The sequence below is a fragment of the Chionomys nivalis genome, chromosome 22, assembly GCF_950005125.1.
Source record: "Chionomys nivalis chromosome 22, mChiNiv1.1, whole genome shotgun sequence".
In the NCBI taxonomy this organism is placed as follows: Eukaryota; Metazoa; Chordata; class Mammalia; order Rodentia; family Cricetidae; genus Chionomys; species Chionomys nivalis.
The window spans coordinates 11814887-11831079 of NC_080107.1; the positions used below are offsets into that span (position 1 = coordinate 11814887).

At 42.3% G+C, this 16193-nt stretch overlaps 1 long non-coding RNA gene across 2 annotated transcripts in view; it reads left to right on the plus strand.

Moving 5' to 3' along the window:
• The window catches only part of LOC130864735 (uncharacterized), a 65352-nt gene extending 57677 nt beyond the window's left edge, over positions 1-7675 (plus strand). Inside the window, exons 2-4 of one of the 2 annotated variants that reach the window (XR_009056003.1) lie at positions 4147-4225; positions 6218-6824; positions 7093-7675. This is a non-coding gene — a long non-coding RNA (uncharacterized LOC130864735). Of the gene's footprint in view, positions 1-4146; positions 4226-6217 lie in introns of both variants that reach the window. The other variant, XR_009056002.1, reaches the window with a different exon arrangement.
• The last annotated feature ends 8518 nt before the right edge of the window (positions 7676-16193 follow it).

A 16193-nucleotide genomic window follows, 5' to 3' on the forward strand; every position in this document is an offset into this window, starting at 1 on the left:
GGCAACTGACTTTCTGTTCAGGATGGAAAGATGAAGAACCTTCAGGAAATTCTCAACTTGTTCTGTTGTCCTAAACCCTCCACCCTGGAAAGAAGACTTCACAAATGAGAGTCCTCACCCAAATATTACAACATATATATATATATATATATATATATATATATATATATATATATATATATATGGAATTGGAAGAAATTGGAAGGGTTGGGGAGACTGCTCTAAATGCTTGTTGCTTGAGCATGACAACTTAAATTTAATCCCTAGCATCCATGTAAAAAAAAAAAAAAAGCCGTGCACAGTCATGCATGTGTATAGCTTCATTATTAGAGGGCAGAGATGGGCGGATAGCTGCACTGGCTAGCCTAGGCGAAAATAGCAAACTTCAGGTTCCGTGAGAGATGCTATCTCCTGTGAATAAGGTAGAGAGTGATAGAGCAGAATATTAAAATCCTCCTCTCATTTCTGCAGGCACATGCATTCCAACTGCCACACACATGTACTCACATGTCTTCACACACACACACACACACACACACACAAATTGGAGTTGGAAATAGAATAGGTTGGGGTAGATGATTTCACATCAGGTGGCCAAAAGAATCTTTACTGGATAGATTGCTCAAAGACCTGTTTCCTGAAATATCTGCACCATTAACAATTACAGGCACGGGCTCCCTGCAAACTGCAATGATTGCTAATAATGGGAAAAGCCAAGCATAATATTCAATTTTTAATGGAAAGGCGAAGAGCTGAGGAAACACGATTCAGTCTGCTTCTTTGAAATATTAGAGTGTTAATCTTTGAAAAACAGTGACAAAGAAAACCGCACCCACAATTTATATGTTCACAGAGGGTAGACAAGAATCTATCATCCGAGGTAGGTTTACGAAAAGCAATCATCAGCTGAGCTTACTGTAAACCTTAAACAAATAAATGGTAGAAAGGAGTAAAATAGTACATTTGGTTAGATATCTGCTCAGGGCTGACCTCACATGAATTTGTGATTTAGAAATAATTCAATTATCTGGACTACGCTTTGTCTAAAATATTCAGATTAGTGGGCACACTTATACTTGCCATGAATATATGTCAAGGTCTGATTCATTCATTCACTTAACATGACTTAATAAACTAGCTGTTACTTTTGCTTTTCTGTGGCCAGGCTACTAAAGAACATGAGCTTGACAGAGACAGAAAGAGCGAGTCTTTTCTTTCTCTTGGAGGGGCTGCTTCTGCGTCGTCTTGAATAACTATATCCCTTCCCAGTCACACACCCTATAGACTGCACAGTTTGCTAGTTTTTAAAGTTATTTAAACTCTAGCTTAGGCTAATTAAAAACTCCTCCCTTTGCTGCCCAGCAGTTATAATAGCACTGGCTGCTCTTGGAACAACCCTGGTTCAATTCCCAGAATCTACATGGTGGTTCGCAATCATCAATAACTCCGTTCTCAGGGGATCTCATCACCTCTTCTAGCCCCCACAGGTGGCAAAGTACTCATATATTTATATAAAATAAAAATAAGTAAGATCTTTAAAAAAAAAAACAGGAAAGAAAGAAAACGAGCTTATTTGGGGAGGGAATAAGGCATGGAAGAACTAGAGCAAGAACACAGGCTGGCGACCACGGCCACTAGGCCTGCCGATCCATCCCTGTGCTTGCATTTTTCTCCTTACAGCAGAAGCACGGAGCTTGTGAGTGCCTGTCAGCTGTTAGCAATTGCTTTCTGGCCAGGCATGGCGGTGCACCACATCCCTTTAGTCCCAACACTCAGGCAGCAGAGGCAGATCTCTGAGCTCAGGGCCAGCCTAGTCTACATAGTGAATTCTAGGACAGCCAGAGCTACATAGTGAGTATGTTGGATAGTTTTACTTCCGCTTGACACAAGCTGGAGAGTAATCAGAGTGGAAGGGACCTCAATTAGGAAAATGTCTCCGTAAGATTGGGTTGTAGGCAGGCCTATAAGGTTTATTGTTGTGCATAGCTTTGGCTGTCCTGGAACTCAGCTCTGTTTGGTGATCATGTGAAATTAGTGGTTGACGTGGGAGGGCCCAGCCCCTGGGCTGGTGGTCCTGGATTCTATAAGAAAGCAGGCTGAACAAACCATGAGAAGAAAGCCAGTAAGCAGCACTCTTCCCTGGCCTCTGCATCAGCTCCTGCTGCCAGGCTCCTACCCCGTTTGAGTTCCTGTCCTGACGTCTTAGATGATGAACAGTGCTGTGGAAATGTAAGCCAAATAAACTCTTTCTTCCCCGAATTGCTTTGGTCGTGGTGTTTCAGTGTTTGGCCTATTCTCTCAAGCATGGTTTCTCACCCTTTGGTCCTGCCCCTAAGTTCTGGCACCAGGCAACCTTGGCGCTCTCAGGCTCAGAGCCCCTGGCCCCTGTTCTTTGCATGATAACACACAGGACAGCCTGTGCATACTTACTGATCCTTTCTGAATTCCTGGGATGCTAGGAATTGCAGACCCTTTGATCTTCTCTGCCTCACTCATGGAAACCACATTCACCTCTGTAGTCAGATCTGGCCCAAATATGCCTTAGATATCAATCCAAACGACTGCTTCCTGGCACCCTATATCCCTATATTTTGTGGGACTTTTGGAACATCCTGCCAGCAATCCAGTGGATGGACAGGGCTATCCTATTCTTAAGCTTTCTCTTACCGTTTCTCCAAGCCCTCTCCTTGTTTTTTCTCTTGCCTCTTACACATTTCTTTGTCTTTAATTTCCTCTCTTGCCTCCTCTTCTCTTTTTACTTCTCTTCCTTTTGACTGCCTGCCCTTTTAAGTCCACACTCCAACATGGCCTTTCACTCTTCTGCTTTCCCCATCCCCAGTAAAACTCTTCCATTAACTCTGTTGCATGCAGCGTGTTTGCCTAGTGGCAGGGCCCATGGAAAGGTAACCACTTCATGCTCCACCCTCAACAGATACGCTCTCTTCCACCTGCAACAAATGCTTTCTCGTTGCATGATGTACTGAAACAGCTTGTGCCCACTCAGTCTGGTCCTCCCTGGATCCCTGGGGTACTAGCGTATTTAGGCCTTTGGATCTTCTTTTGGAGACCCACTGAACACTCTTCTCAAATCAAATCTGGCCTCAGTATTCCTTGAACCAGACAGTCGGGGAACTGAGAAAGAATTCTCCACTTTCTTTTTCATTGCTCCAATACCTGCTTGTGTCTTGTAGTGGCATTTCAGATGTATTTTAATAAATAACAACTGCCTGAAGATCTGAGGGTAAAACAGTCCCAACAGTTAGCTTTACAGACCAGATTATGGTAACACACACCAGTAGCCACAATGACACGGACCTCTTTAATCCCAATAGCCACAATGACACACACCTTTAAACCCAGTAGCCACCCTAGTTGCCATAGAAATCGGGTGGTGCATGCCTTTGATCCCAGCTCTAGAGAGGAAGATAGCTCTCAGATGCAGTCTCGTTCTGAAATCCCAGGAGGCATGATCGCCATTTCAGACTGTGGTCGATGTAAGAGCCAGTGCCTGGCTGTTTTGCTTTTCAGATCTTCAGGTTGAACCCTAATTTCCGACCCTGAGTTTTTATTAATCATGCTTCAGTGTCTGTCTGCTCTCCCTCTCTAAATGTCCTGTCAAGGTCCTCTGCAATGTGGGAGTCAGAGATGGAGACAGTAGAATGAACTAACTGCTCCTTACAAAACATCTTTGTTAAAATGTCATGGGAACTTCACCTCGACCCTGCTCCCTTAAGCTTCAGAGGACACTAAGATCAGCTGCTTTGTCCCCAATTCCAGAAGAATGAGGCTTCACCCCACAGCCACACTCAACTCTACTGGAATGGGAACCCCCTATGGAAGTGGATGCTTTTCTTCCTGACCCCTCTTCTTGTTCTCCTATTTTTTTTTAACAACCACACCTTGCTTCATCAATTTCTTCTCTATGTATCTCCAATGATACGTCCAAAAATCTCTGATCAAATAACTAATCAGCTATTGTTACAGGACTACCAACTGTTAGCCACAGAGCTGGAGGTGCAAGAACACCAAACGTGTCCAGGTGGTGAGAACCAGCAGCACTCCAGAGGTATCACATTCCCCAGATTCAGAAAAGAGACTCACAGAACAGATTCGAACATAACTCTTTCCTATCCCTTTATTTAAAAGGTACTAACTCGACAATGACTGCCCTCGGTAATCAACCACTCGTGTTTCCTGGTAAATTGGATGGAAAGAGGATGTCCAGGTAGGTGATACTGTGGTGATGGGAAAGATCAGGTGCTTTAAGGTTTGTTTACGTAAAGATTAGAAAGCTTAATTAGTGATAAGGAAGGCTGAATTTAGACATTTAAAAGAAAAATATGTTTCAAATTTCTCTCTCACTATGCTAAGACTCCAAAAGCTCATAGTCTTAACATTAATTGATGGAATTCCAATAAGCTATTAATCTGGCAGCGTACTACCGCTCTGAGTACACTGCCTTTTCTGTAATGTGGATTTCGCTACAGATTACAAACAGTGAAAATGCTAATGTGTCTAAACTTACCTTTTCACAAACTCAAAGAATTCTTGTAAGCTCCAGGGGATCAACTTGGATTTGTCTCCAACATCATCTTGCCAGGTCCAAGAGGCACCAGATGGCCCCACAGAGCCTGGACAGCGAAGTGAAATAGCCAGATATTCCTGGATTTGACCAGCACCCCAGCTTTCTCAGGTCCCCTAAAGATTGCTATGCCCTTGGGTCAGCAGGAAGCAGTCTCAAGAATACAGCATCCTCATCCCCACCTCACCTGTTACCCCTTCCTAACTCCTCACCCTTTTATAGTAAACAAAGGGGGGAGTGGTAGTAGTTAGGCATCTGACAGGTCTGCCCTTAGGGTCAGGATATGTCCTCAGCTGCAGCCACTAACAGCATTCCCTGTGCCCATTCGCTATGTTCCCTTATAAAACACAGGCTTTGCTCACCTCCCGTCTCTCTCCCCCCCTCTTGTCCCCAGGGACCGATCTCTGCCCCCTTCTCTGTCCCCTTTTCTGCCCCTTCTCTCTCCTCTTCCAATAAACCTCCCATGTGAGCCCTCTTGTATGGTGTCCCTCCTTCCCACCATTTTTTTTTTAATTATAACAACAGTGAGACCCTGTCTCAGAAAAAAAAAAAAAAACAAAAACAAAAAACACTGCTTTCTAGACCATTCTTGGTTTTGCTGTTAAACCAACCACTCAACAAAACAAATGAAGAAGGGCTCTGAATATCTGCCCAGCTGTTTCTCCCAGCCACTGTCCTTTCTCCCACTCTGTTATGCTGGGTGATACTTGCTAGATCTCAAGGGACTAAGGGCTAAGGTGCCCATTAGCATATCAATGCTGATGCTGGCCAGGTTCTCTGAGCATCCCTCAGTCTCTACAGGACCTTCCTGGATGGCATACACTGCTCCCTATCCTGAACTCTCCAGACCAGTTATTGGGCTGGGCTTCCCTCCTCCCAGCTCTTCTGACCCATTTTGGGTATGCTAGTGTCTTGGCCAGTCTCTTGGCCCAGGCCACCTCTTTTGGTTGGAGGTTCTGCTCCCTTCTCTCCTCCTCCTTCTCCTCTCATGACCAAACTCAGGGTCATGTTTACTCTGGACTCTCCTGGATGTCTCTGCCTCTGGCTATTTGTTAACTGATGTTTTTGTCCCATCTGATCCCTCAGCTTTTCAGTCCCAATGAAACACACAGAGGTCTACATTAATTATAAACTGATTGGCACATTAGCTCAGGCTTCTTATTAACTCTTATAACATATATTAGCCCATAATTCTTGTCTGTTTTAGCCACGTGGGGTTTGGTACCTTTTTCAGAGAGGCAGTCACATCTTGCTTGCTCTGTGTCTGGCTTCCTCTGCGGCTGGGTGACTATTGCAGACTGACTCTTTCCTCTTCCCCAAATTCTTGTTGCCCTGGCTCTCCTGCCTGGTCACCCCACCTATACTTCCTGCCTGGCTACTGACCAATCAGCACCAAAAATTAAAAATAAAAATAAATAGAGTTTAAAATAAAGCCACATAAAGATGAAAAATACACAGAGAGTCTGGATACTGTATGTTATTGTGTTGTTGTTAAATTGTTTGATGGCTGAGGAAGGAGCAAAAGCTGCTAAAAGATATTTGATTATAAATGCTGCTGGATTAATCCAACATATATATTTTTAAAATGTGTTGAAATGTTACTTTGGATAAGAGGTTTTGTTTTTGTTTCCACAGGAAATGAGAGGCTGTGGATTCATTCTAAGCTAAGAAAAAACATATTTGATCACGGAAGACCCTCTGAAGAATCTCTCATAGAAGCGAGTGGCCCAGATGTCTGAGTTCTACATCCAGAACAGATTCAAGACTGCTGCCTGAGATGATCAAGACTCACAGGACTTGATCATAATACTAAATTTTCTTTAGGTCCCCATAAGATTATCAGTGCCCCTAATCAGCGGGAAGTAGCCTGGAAAACTATGCCCACATTCCCCAAAATGGATTCTGGATGTCTGCCTTTGTTTAAAATGTTGGTTACAAGTTATTATGGATAATGGTCAGGAGAAAAGCTAAACAAAGAAGATTCCATTCAGAGTTCTTGTTTTGTTTTTATTTTTTTAAGGGGGAGGAGAAGTGCTCTGGGGCAATGGTCTGTACCCTGCCACTTGTATTTTAAATAAACCCTGATTGGTCAGTAGCCAGGCAGGACGTATAGGCAGGGTGACCAGGCAGGAAGTAGAGGCGGGGCAATGAGAACAAGAGAATTCTGGGAGAAGGAAAGAGTCAGTCTATAGTCATCACACAGACACAGAGCAAGCAAGATGTGACTGCCTCTCTGAAAAAGGTACCAAGCCCCACGTGGCTAAAACAGACAAGAATTATGGGCTAATATAAGTTATAAGAGTTAATAAGAAGCCTGAGCTAATGGGCTAATCAGCTTATATATAATTAATGTAGACCTCTGTGTGTTTCTTTGGGACTGAATGGCTGCAGGATCAGGTGGAACAGAAACCTTGGTCAACAGCTTTGCTTTCCCTTATATTTATAGTAAGCCTCCTCCATCATACCTGGGAGCATTCATGTCCTTCCTTTTATTTCTTGTTTTCTTTCAGTACTCAGCTGTTCCCTTAGAAGGATCTGATGAATCCACACTGCTGCTGCAGGGCTCTCAAGGAAGAGTCACCACTTCACCGAGGAAGGCTTCATTTCCCATTTCTGTGAATTGGTTTTCTTCCAAGCCAACAGCTGCTCTGTTCTTCTAGAGGTCCTGAGTTCAACTTCCAGAGACCATATGGTAGCTTATAACCATCTGTAATGGGTTTGGATGCTCTCTTCTGGCGTGCAGACATACTTGCAAACAAAGCACTCATATCCATAAGCAAATAAAGCTTTTTTAAAAAGCCAAACATGATGGCATATGCCTTGAGAGGCAGAGTCAGGTGGGTCTCTATGAGCTCCAAGCCAGACTGGTTTACATAATGAGTTCCAGGACAGCCTGTCTCTAAAGCAAAGAGAAACAAATCCAAACCTTACACAGGAAGTTTCGAGAAATGGCTAGCAGTTAAGAGTGCTTGCTGCTCTTGCAGAGGATCTAAGTTCACTTCCCAGCACCCACATCCAGTGGCTCACAACCACCTGTAACTCCAACTCCAGGACTCTCTTCTGTCTTCCATGGGCAACTGTGCATGCATAAATACACAGACACACCCATACATAAAAATAAAAAATGTTTTTAGAGAAACCCTGTCTCGAAAAACCAAAAAAAGAAAAAAAATGTTTTTAAAAATTTTGACACAGACTGTCTTAGGGTCACCTGGCGTGAGGAAGAGAACACAGAACTCTGTGACTACAGTTCTTCAGAATACCTTGGTACTGTCACGATTTGGTCCCAGTTGGAGAAGAGGCACCTAGTTAATTACTCAGGCACTTTCTCAAAAGGACGGGTGGTAACTCTTGGTGCCTAGTTGTGTGAGTTGAGATGTCTTTCACAACACAAACACTATCACTAAGGGACATTTAGTGGAGGGTTTATCCCCACCCTCAATTTCTGTTTATTTTATTTTCATGTACTTTTTTTTTTTTTTAACTTTCGTGTTTTGTTTTGTTTTTGAGATAGGGTTTCTCTGTGTGTATTCCTGGCTATCCAGGAACTCACTCTACAGACCAGGCTGGCCTCAAACTCACAGAGATGTGTCTGCCTCTGTCTCCCCAGGACTGGGATTAAAGGCGTGTGGTGCCACCACCTGGCTCAACACTTTTTCTTACACAGTGCCATTGTCCTAAGGTGGAATAATACCATCAGGACAGTTGGAAACAGAATCTGGAGAGAGTGGCTTTGACCGAGACCCGAATTCCCGTCAAGTTTGTCCTTTAGTCTCAGCTTCCCTTCTTTCTGGTTAAAGAACGCTGGCCACTCCCCAGACCTGTCCACATTGCTTCCTTAACCCCTAGGTCTAATTACCATTCTTCACCCGCCTCACACTGCTTCTCCAAAACCTTCTAATTCCGATGCTCTCATTATTCTGATCTGTACAATTTGTTTTGTTTTCTTTTTTGAGTTGAAGTCCCACTGCCCGAGATTGGCTTTGGCCTTAATCTTGTAATCCATTTGGTTCAATTTCCAGCAAGCTAGGATTACAGGAACACGATGCTGCACCCTGCTTGATCAGTACAATTTGATAGGGATTGGATTATTGTTCCAAATACTTTTCTTTTTTTTGAGTCAGGGTCTCATGGTACCCAGGCTGAACTTCCTACATAGCTGAGGATGACCTTGAACTCCTGATCCTCCTGCTTCTACCTCCCAAGTACTGGAATTGCAGGCCTTTGCCACAACACTGGGCTCATTCTTCTCATGTCTTAAGAAAGAATTTCTGGTCCTGTGAGATGGCTCAGCAGATAAAGGTGCTTGTTGCCAAGCTTAGCAACCTGAGGAGGAGCCCTAGGATTCCCATGGAGGAAGGATATCACTCCTGCAGGTTCTCTTCTCACCTCCACATGAACTTCAACACACACACACACACACACACACACGCACATGCGCGCGTGCGCATGTGCACAAATACACATATACACAAATGTAATAAGTTTTAAAGAAAGAATTGTGATACGCTTGAACTCTTCCTTTTCTGAAAGTTTGCTTCCCCATCGTGTGTGTGTGTGTGTGTGTGTGTGTGCGCACTAGTTAGTTTTTGTCAATGTGACACTAATTAAAGATACCTGGGAATATGGACCCTCAGTTGAGGACTTGCCTCTATTAGATTGGCCTGTGGCATGTCTTGGGCATTTTCTTGATTGTTAATTGAAGGAAGAAGGCCTAGCCCACTGTGGACAGAACCAGCCCTCATCAGATAGTTCTGGTTTGTGTGACAAAGTAGCTGACCGTGAGCACGGAAGCAAACCAGTAAACAGCATTTCTCTGTGTTCTCCTCTTCATGGCTTTTATCTCTCAGCTGAGGAGCAAACTTCCTCTCTTCCTCTCTCTGTTAGATTTTTGGGTTTTCCCAGTACAAGCCTGTCTCTCCTTTTGGAAACTTCTTACTCCAAGGCGTTGATTTCAGCTTATCATTTTTCTTTGGGCTGAGCAATCCAAGGTCACGATGCCCCTTGCAGAATCTTGCCTACCAAAGGCTGAGTTTCTCCGTCTAGAATTACACCTGGGGTACAGTCCAACAGGGGAGCTCCAATTTAGACTTCAGACAGCTTGCCTGGCTCCTCCCGAGGCTATGCAAATAAGATTCTACAAGCTTGTTTTGGTTTTCCTGTGGGTCATGATTAGACTAAACACACACAGCTACCCAAACATTCCCACTGCCCAATGGCATACAATTATTACCTGAATCTGTGGGAAAGAACACTTCCCCCTCCTCAATGCAACATAACCTTCACAGATCCCCTGCCCACAAGGGGGTGTGTTGTTTGCCAAGTAGTTTCGGTTTTATTCCACCCCCTCCAGCAAAGGGAGAGATCTGTCAATGGTTAAGAAATAGGCCTTGAAGCTGGAGTAATAGCTCTGTGGTTAAGAGCACATACTCCTGCAGAGGACCTGAGTCCACTTCCTCTGGGGTCTCCTTTTTCCTCAAAGTCCGTTGGCCCCCAGTCCAGGAGGATGAAGGGGCAGAAAGGATAACAAAGAGCTATGTACAGCCCGTGAACACAATGGAAATAGCCTACCCGGAGACAGAGCATAGGGAACACATAGGATCGTGGACTCTGGCTGGGAGCTCACCTAATTTGCATTAAGTGTCACATTCATATCATACAGCTGGATTTGTAGCAGCATGGCCCTATCAAAATAGCTAGAGCATATCACCTAATTACCACATGGTCAGTAGAGGAAGAGCATTTGAAGGGAATTGCAATTGCATTGAGTCATCCTTGAGATAAATCAGATATCCAGGCCTAGAGATAGTCTCGAAATAAGGTTGTGCAGAGAGCAGGACGTTCTGGGCTTGGCGAGACCTGCCAAGCCTCTGACAAGCAGGGCCTCCCAACAACTTCCCAGAACTCACATTAGGAAGCTGGACGGCCTGTAACCGCAGCTCCAGCTGACCCAAGGGCCTCCGACGGGGTGGTAGTCCGAATGTATGTGGTAGGAGTGGCACTATTAGGGGGAGTTGGAGTAAGTGTGGTCTTGTTGGAGAAGGCTGGAGGACACACACTTTTAATCCAGACCTTGAGGCTGAAGGGAATCTGGATCACACCTTCTGTTGGACGGCACTGTGGGGGCGGGCTTTGAGGTCTTTTGCTCAAGCTTTATTCATGTGACAGCCAGGCTGCTTCCCGTTGCCTACAAGATGTAGGACTCTCAGCACCAGCACCATGTCTGCCTGCAGGCTGCTGCCATGCACCCCCTCATGATCACAATGGACTGAACCTCTGAAACTGTAAGCGAGCCACCACCACAATCAAATTTTTTCTTTCTAAGAGTTGCCATAGTCATGGTGTCAGCATTAGCAGACCCTAAGACAGAGGGTACCTGCATGCATACATGTATATACCCGCACACAAACATACGCATAATTAAAAAACAAATCTTAAAAAGGAGAGAAATAAAGAAGGAAATAGGTCTCATTACCATTTCTAGCTAAGTAACAGGATTATGTTATGGCTGGTCATGTAAAGACTTGACACAATTTCCCCTGACATTATCATGAAAATTTCCAGAAAGTTGCAAAAAATGAAACAAGAATTTCAGTAAACGCCTATATACTTCATGAATTAGATATGCCCCATATATCTATTTGTCTACTCATTCATAAATATTTCTCATTTCTTTGATATATTTCAAAATAAATTTAAGCCAGAGGTGGTGCTTATGCCTTTAATTTCATCTCTTGAGAGGTAGAGGCGGGAGGATCTTTGTGAGTTTGAAGCCAGCCTGGGTCTACATAGTGTGTTCCATGTCAGTCACAGCAACATAGTAAGATACTGTCTCAATAAATATATAACAATAAATACAAATTTAAGATATAACACTTCACAGAATTGCTGTTACAATTCAATATATGTTCAAATTATTTTCTCTTGAAAAATTTACACATATTTATAATGTGTATAAGCCTTAAGTGTACATCTGTGAGCTTTGAAAAATGTACCCAAACGCTACCAAAGTATAGACTGCTATTATATTACCACTCCAGGCCTCTTTTCTGTCAGTTGCTCCCTCCTGGCCATCATAATTCTGCCCCCACCCCCAACACTTTAGTTCTGGTTGTCTTAGAGGTTTACATAAATGACATTATTCAGTGATGTGGGATGTCCTCTGTATACATGTTGCTATTGATTGATGAATAAAGCTGTTTTGGCCAATGGCTTAGTAGAGTAAAGCTAGGCAGGAAGTTCAAACAAAGATACAGAGAGAGAGAGAGAGAGAGAGAGAGAGAGAGAGAGAGAGAGAGAGAGAGAGAGAGAGAGAGGGCGGAGTTAAGGAAACATCATGTAGCCGCCCAAGAAGCAAGGTGTGAGGTGATAAGCCACGAGCTCATGGTAAAATATAAACTATAGAAATTGATTAATTTGGGGCTGGAGAGATGGCTCAGTGGTTTAAAGCACTGGCTGTTCCTCAAGAGGTCCTGAGTTCAATTCCCAGCAACCACATGGCAGCTCACAATGAGGTCTGGTGCCATCTTCTGTGTACATAATGAATAAATACTGTTTCAAAAAAAAAAAAACAGGAATGGATTAATTTATAGTAGAGCTACCAAATAAAAAGCCTAAGACATTGGCCAAACAATTGTAACTGATATAAAGCCTCAGAGTGGTTATTTCATAAGCAGCTTTGGCAACAGGTGTACAGAGAGAAACTGCTCCGGGGACCAGCGGGACAAAGAATTCTTCACCCTACAGTTCAGTGTAAGCTCTTCTGTACAACACGACTCTATGCAAAGATTTTATTACCACCCAACTCTTCTTCTTTCTTCCTTTTCTATAATTTCTGAATAATATTCTATCCTGCAAATGTACCATATTTGGGCATTTGTGCTATTTCCAGTTTGGGGTGAGTGAACTTTAGGGGCACGAGCAGCGAGTGCTAACCAGTGGACAATCTCTCCAGCTTCTTAAGATTTACGGGGTTAAGATCACTTGCTGCTCTCCCAGAGGACCTGAGTTCAGTTTCAACACCTGTGTTGGGTAGTTCACAACCACATATAACTCAATGTCCCCATACATATATGTATATATATATATGTGTGTGTGTGTGTGTATATGTATGTGTATACATATATGGCTTGCACATCAATAAAATCTTTTAAATTTTTTTGACTTAAAGAAAATTTTCTTCTTCTTCTTCTTCTTCTTCTTCTTCTTCTTCTTCTTCTTCTTCTTCTTCTTCTTCTTCTTCTTCGTTTTTTTGTTTGTTTGTTTTGTTTTGTTTTTTGAGATAGGGTTTCTTTGTAGCTTTGTATCTTGTCCTGGAACTAGCTCTTGAAGCCCAGGCTGGCATCGAACTCACAGAGATCTACCTGCCTCTGCTTCCCGAGTGCTAAGATTAAAGGCGTGTGCCACCCAGCTTGGCAGTCACTTTCTTTTGTGTCCTGCTTGTCTAATTAGGACAGTATACTGTCAGGAGTCGAGGTAGGGGCATTTTCTTGCTCAGTGGCTTGCTTTTGCCATGAAGAAAGCAAACATGTGGCATTTCTTTGATGCCCATCATCTTCTCTGAAGTAGATTGGTGCTGCCAGGAGCAGATGTCTCATTGACATAAAAAGAAGAAGAACCTAGGTTATTAAAACATCTTAAATGCCATATTTTGCAGATCTCTGAAGTATTTGAAGATGACCTGTATAAAAATATATCTTTGTTTGACTTTGAAAACATACTTGATGTGATTACAAGTTCGATTATAATGGGTGACTAATTATTAACCTGTATTTCCTTATTATCCTAAACAGCAATAATAATTTTCAAAGACTAGAAATTTGCATTATATTGTTAAATGAGTTATATAGGTACAATACTTTGAACAAGAGTAGAAATGTATGTACAGTATGTTCTAACAAAATTATCTCAATATATAAATTTGTATACAATATTCAAAAGTCCAACCCAATGTAAAACATTTAACACTAGTAGTTGCTTTTTAAAATTAGATTTAATAATCTACCTTTTTAAATCTTATCATATCTATATCCTCCCTTTTTCATTTCAAAGTAGATTCAATAACCTACCCTTTTATCCTATCATATTGATAATATCTATAAGCCATTGAACAACCAAAAAACACCCACCCACCTCTTGGAAATGTGGGCGTCATGTTCTTAAATTTACTTCCTATTGTTTGGGGATGCGAGAGTATCTTTAATGGATCCTGTAAAGAAAACTTAGGAATCTTTGAACTGGGTTCCATAGCAATTCCACTAAATTCCAAGAATGCCCTTGTTGGTGTAGACTGCATGTTTGTTTCCAGCTGCCCAGACCTGAAATAACCACACGGAAACTGTATTAATTACAACATTGCTTGGTCAATGACTCTAGCATATTCCTAGCATGCTCTTGCATCTTAAATTAACTCATTCCTATTATTTTATATTTTACCATGAGGCTCGAGGCTCGTGGCCCATTGGCAAGGTTCCAGCTTGTGTCTTTCTCCTCTGGTGGCTACATGGCATCTCTCTGACTCTGACCACTCTATATATCTCTTCCAGCCTGGACCTTCTGTTAAGCTATTTGCTGAAAGCAGCTTCTTTATTAACCAATGGCAACAAAACATGCTTACAGAATACAGAGGGGAATCCCACATCATGCCCGCATCGCTACACCATGTCTTACTTGTTAGCTTTTTATCTCTTTTGATAATAACAACCTTAACAATTATTAACAGAGAGTTACTAGTTCACAGTGCTTGTTCATTGGTGTTTCCCTGGTGCTAAGTGATCTTGAATCCCTTTCTAGGCACCTGCTGATCAGTTTTATACCATTTTCAGAACAATATCTATTCAAGTCTTTCATTCACTGTTTGAGTGTGATAATATTTGCTACTGGGTTGTATACGTTTTCTCAATATGAACTGTGGATATTCACAGTTTGAAAATATTCTCTTCCATCCTGTAGGCTGCCCTTTTCCTTTATTCTTTTCTTTTCTTTGCTGCACAGAAACATTTCAGTTTGCTGTAGACCCACATTTTGTTGTTTTCGTAACCTGAGCGTTAGCTTTGGTATGCAAGAAATTACTGCCAAAGGCAATGCTGGTGAGCGTCCTCCCGTGTGTTTTCTTCTGGGAGTTTTAAGGCTGCAGGTCTTATGTTTAGCCTTTAAAAATATATTTTGAGGGAAGTTTCTGTGCATGGCATAAGATAAGAGCCCAATGTCGCTCGCATGTCGGAACCTGGTTTTCTATCTCTACTTACACTTTTTTTTTTTTTAATTTAAAGGAGCATGTCTCATTTAAGGAAGAAGATAAACCTCACATGGTTGAGGTTGTGGGTAAACATGATCTCAAAGTATCCGGAGAACTGTTTTTTACTTGACTCTATAATTTCAAATATTACAATATTTATAGATAGATGCAAGTATTCAGGGCATGAATATGACTTTTTTTTTGGGTTTTCGAGACAGGGTTTCTCTGTGGTTTTGGAGCCTGTCCTGGAACTAGCTCTTGTAGACCAGGCTGGTCTCAAACTCACAGAGATCCTCCTGCCTCTGCCTCCTGAGTGCTGGGATTAAAGGCGTGCGCCACCACCGCCCGGCGAATATGACTTTATGAATCCAGTAGACTTAATTTTAACACTATAATGAGAAGAACCAATTAAAATCTCATCATTTCTCCCCTTCCCCAAAATGTCGAGTGCATTTAATGATCAGTTTTGAATAAGTAAACTGTGTTTCTTTTTTTTAAATAAAGGACTTATACACTTGCCTGGCCTCTAAGATATTAAAAACTAGCATATAAGGCCCATAGCTATGGGTTAAGAATACAAGCAATATACTACAGCAGACACCATTAATTTGTTACAAATTCTCTAGTAACAGCCCAGTGGATAACAAATGCCGCAACATTTAAGTATGAGTGAGCAAGGTGGTTATCTATAGTATTTAGGATTGCTATTTAGTTTTTATAACTTCAAACAGCCTATGATAATGGTGACTGTGGTGATACCTTGTTTGTTTTTGACAAATAAAGCTTCCCTGGAGATCAGAGGGTGGAGTTAGGCACTAGTTAGCCTCCTCCTTCCCCCTCCCTATTTCTCTTCTTTTCTTTTAGTTTTTCTTTTATTTGAAGACCTAGGCTGGCATTCTGATCATCCTGCCTCCATTTCCCAAGTGCTAAAATTACAGACATACACTACCAACCTTATACTACTGTGCCGAGCTTGATTTTAGGCGGTGCTGGGGATGGAACCCAAGCTTCATGCATGTTAAGCAAGCACTTTACCAACTAAGCTACTTGCCTGGCCATCAAATATCTTAATGGCAAGAAGCGGTTTTTAGAGACATTATTTTGACTTAAGGAAAAGCTGGGAATTCAATGAATTGTTTTGTGTTCGTGTAGAAGTGAAAGCCAGCATAGTGCCAGCCCCAAGACAAATGAAGTTGTTTTCTATATATATCCCAAAAAGGTTCTGTGCGGTTAAGAAAGTGAAGCGAGTCTATTAACAAGCTATTAAAGATACTTCAAGGAACGCCAATTCAGGAGCATATTTCTGAAGTTATGCTTACTTGGCCCCCCCCAAAAAACCCCAGCAAAGTAGGTATTTTCTAATCTTTCTTTTTT